We start from the raw sequence: 4,556 nt of genomic DNA, 5'->3' as shown, positions 1-4,556 counted from the left end.
ATTATCAACAACCGCGACGCAACGGGCCGGATCTCCAAATGGGCCATCGAGCTCCTCCCGTTCGACATAACCTACAAGCCAAGGCGCGCTATTAAGTCGCAGGTTTTGGCCGACTTCATTGCCGAATGGACTGAAGTCGAACTCCCTAAAGAGTACGGCGCATACTCCAACTGGATCATGCACTTCGACGGCTCCAAAATGTTGGCTGGCCTGGGGGCTGGCGTTATTCTGATGTCCCCAATAGGAGACACAGTCCAATACGTACTTCAGATAATGTACACGGATTCCAACAACGCAGCCGAATACGAGGCCCTTTACATGGCCTCCGGATGGCAGTCTCCATGGGCATTCAGCGCCTAGAGGTCCGCGGGGATTCAAACCTCGCAATATCCCAAATAAATGGAGACTTCGACGCCAAGGATCCGAAAATGGCAGCTTACCGCAACGCCATCTTAAAGATATCAGCTCGGTTTGAAGGGCTTGAATTTCATCACATAGCCCGGGAAAATAACCAAGCAGCAGACGTGTTGGCACGCATTGGCGCCAAGCGCGAGGCCGTCCCTCCCAACATCTTCCTAGAAAGGTTGTTCAAGCCATCTGTATCATGGGAAGGAGAATCCGGAAACAATAGCCCGGACACAACTACACCGCCCCTCACCGAACATTCTGACACAGTTGGGGGCTCCGCCAACGAAACAACATCGTCAGCCCACGCAATAATGGCAGTCATCGCCCTGTGGACAGAACCATTCCAAGCCTACCTAACTAGGCAGGAACTTCCCGAGGACCAAAACGAGGCCCGCTGCATAGTGCGGTGATCTAAAGCCTACAAAGTCCATGAGGGAGAGCTTTACAAGAAAAGCACAACCGGAGTCCTTCAAAGGTGTATCTCCGAAGAGGAAGGGCGAGACCTTTTGGCTGAAATTCATGCCGGACTCGGCGGGCACCATGCCGCAGCCCGGGCCCTTGTAAGCAAGGCCTTCCGTACCGGATTTTATTGGCCAACGGCCCAGGCAGACGCTCAGGAGTTAGTGCAACGATGTGTTGGTTGCCAGTTATTCGCCAACCAAAGCCACATGCCGCCTGCCGCCCTACAAACTATACCCATTACCTGGCCTTTCGCGGTCTGGGGGCTTGACATGGTCGGACCCCTTAAAGGAGGAACCCACAAGCAAAAATATCTACTGGTCATGGTGGACAAATTCACCAAATGGATAGAAGCCAAGCCTGTAAAGACGGCCGAATCCGGACCAGTGATAGACTTCATATCCGGGGTCGTGCACCGTTACGGCGTCCCCCCCCAGCATCATAACCGACAACGGCACAAACTTCACGGCCGATGAAGTCAAACTTTGGTGCAAAAACATGGGCATCAAGATCGACTATGCTTCAGTCTATCACCCTCAAACTAACGGTCAAGTCGAACGGGCCAATGGTCTCATTATGAGCGGCATCAAACCCAGACTAGTGCGATCCCTCAAGGAATCTGACACGCACTGGGTAGAGGAGCCTGACTCCGTACTCTGGGGGCTGCGGACCACGCCGAATCGCACTACCGGATTCACGCCATTTTTTATGGTATACGGCGCAGAGGCAGTACTGCCATGCGACATAATCCATGACTCACCTCGAGTGCGCATGTATGAAGAAAGAGAAGCCGAGCTCGATCGGCAGGACAGCTTGGACGCATTGGAAGAGGAGCGCGACGTGGCAAAAGCTCGTTCCGCATTTTATCAACAGCAGGCTCGAAGATACCAAAGCAGAGAAGTACGGGCCAAAACCTATAATGTTGGCGAACTAGTTCTACGCCTGCCGGACAAGAAGAAGGATAAATTAAAGCCCAAATGGGAGGGCCCCTTCATAATCGACCAAGTACTGACCGGCGGAGCATACCGTCTGCGAAACGCATCAGATAACCAACTCGAGCCGAACCCATGGAACGCAGCACGCCTACGAAGGTTCTATGCCTAGCGCCAGACTCCGTGTTCGTTTCCTTCCTCCATCCCTTTGTTTTATTTTCTTTATTTTCATTTTTATTGGCAGTCCGGGATTTTGTTCCTTCTCTCTACCCTTTTTTCTCACAAGCCCTTAGGGGCTTGCCGGTGCATTATTCACACATACCCGACGCGCTACCTGCGCTCATAATACCTGGGGGCTTCTTTACCAAGAAGCTTATATAAAACGGGCCTAATGCCCGAAACATGTGTGATGCTTCCGCATGAACCTTTTATACACCATTATATGCATCGATATGACTTAAGTTTTGGCCAAGCTGGGTTGCCTGTCTCCTGTGCTTACCCCTGCGTTCCCGTTTGTTCAGCTAGGTGGTAAAGGGAGGACCTCTGCGATTGTTACTGCCGGGTCAGCCGGATGTGTACCTTAGACTAGGTGAAGCCGAAAGCTAGCGTTCTTAAGGGAATATTCGGTTGGTGAACTAAAAGATGATCTTTCGTATTTATTCATTTGCCCCCAGATGCTTTTCTGCTCTTTCTGGCAGTTCGGACATGCACTTTAGGGCATGCCTCCCAGGGAAAGGAACCCCTAACGGAACTATTCTCCCTGGAAGATGTTTCTTACTAACCATGTAATATAACATAACTAGTTGGGCACTTGTCTGCTAAAGCACTTATGACCCCTACGTCTTGTCTCCATGCATGCCCCGGTTCTTACATAATCGAGAGGGTATTCGGACACACTCCGGACTATAGGGTCCAGAGGTCAAAGTGAAAAGGTCCGCAATGACAAACGATCTACAATCCGGCTAGAAGGCATTTTTATGTCATTTTTACAAGAGTCAATCCGACTCGGCATATTCTTCTTCAATACCATCCAACAGGCAGTCTAATTTACAGTCCTGTTGGGAATACTTTGTAGCCAGCTCCACCTGGCCATATGCTAAGCTGACCGGGATCTCCTTTCCGTCCGGACCTATAGGGCCGACCTCGGCCATGTGGTTTGGGTCAGTCTTCGTGTACTGAGTCTTCACCATGGCCCAGGCCTCCCTGGCACCTTGACGGCAAGCCGATATCTTCCACAACCGGAAGCGCTGCCGCACTCCCTCCAGCTTCTTGGTAAGCTCCTCAAGGCCTTCGGCCACGGAGAGGGATGGCCACATAGCCTGGATGACGCTTTGCATTGCCTGCTGAACTCGTTCGTGTAGTTGCAACAGCTCGGGACGAAGGTCTCCCGATGAACCGGGCATTTCCTCCGTAGGACGACCCGTCAGCAGACCTACAGACATAGCTCTGTCAATCGACTTCCTCGCCGAATTCTTTTTTCGAAGATTCGCTCAAGCACTTACTAAAAATGCCGCGTCGAAGTCGCCGATTCTCCTTCACGGCAGAAGACAGCTGAACACGAACATCTTTCAGTTCCTCGCCCAGCTGGGTATTAGCATCTTGAAGCTTGTTCTTCTCTTGCCTCACCCTCGTCAGCACGCTCTCGCCAGCATTTAGTTGGCATAGGAGTTGCTGCTTGTCCGGATTTACTCCGGCCTCATCTGCATTATTATTGTCAGGGTTGCACGCCTGCCGCATTTCAAAATGGAAGTACATTTTGAAGTATATATTACCTGCGGGCGTCCCCTTGACGTTTTCTGAAGTGGCCAATGCTGCCTCAAGCTGGGCCTTGCACTCTTCGAGCTCCTGGGACAATTGCGTATTCTTCTTTGTAAGACACTGCATAGGACATGATCCTTCAAACAGTTATCTTCACTGTTTCAAGTCTCGGGGGCTACTGACATATATAACCTTCAATTCTACTCACTTGTATGTCTTTCACATACTGCTCCGTGGCTCTGGCTAGACCATCTTGAGCAGCACGGAGATATGCATCCCCTGTATTAAAGGCGTCGAACGCCTCTGGGGGAAAACACACGTCACGGAGAACAGTCCGACGACGCCTGTGGTTTAGGGCACTCTCCACCTCTGAATTGGTGGCAGACAGCCCGTCGGCGCCCTCTGTCGGAGGAGCGCCCGAGGCGCGTCCCGTGTCCGCCTCCACTTCCGGACCCGGCCTCGAACCTTGGCCGGCGGACATAGTCCGGCGGGCTCTCTTCTTTCTAAGAAAATCATGAGCATTATTAAGACTCAAGGGCATGAACCCTAGGCGTTAAATCCGCACACCATACCGTTGCACCGGAATCTCGATCTAGTCTGCACTTCTTTTTGGCCCGCCTGGTTTCAGCGGCCCTTGTTGGCTGCCCACCGTGGGCTCGGCCTTCCGCCTCAAGGATTTACCCTGCGAAACGCTGTTAGTGCACGACATGCAAGATAAAGCATGAGAATACTGGGACTTCGGTCTTAGTTACCTTGGAGGCTGGAAGTAGTCCGGGATAGTCGGCCGTGATGGCCACTAAGGAGTTATCCTTGCTCAATTGATGAAATACTCCATCAACCAACTCCACGCATAAGTCCGGATCTTCTTGGGAGTCCGGATCGAGGGACCATTCCGGATCCTCGGGTTGTGGAGCAGGGCTATTTATTTCCTTCACAGCCTAGCGCAGCTCCTGCGTTTAAATATTACTAGTCTAAGTACTCAACTACGGGAATTTCAAA

Source organism: Triticum aestivum, chromosome 6B (assembly GCF_018294505.1).
Source record: "Triticum aestivum cultivar Chinese Spring chromosome 6B, IWGSC CS RefSeq v2.1, whole genome shotgun sequence".
Taxonomy (NCBI): domain Eukaryota; kingdom Viridiplantae; phylum Streptophyta; class Magnoliopsida; order Poales; family Poaceae; genus Triticum; species Triticum aestivum.
This window is presented reverse-complemented; position numbering follows the sequence as displayed.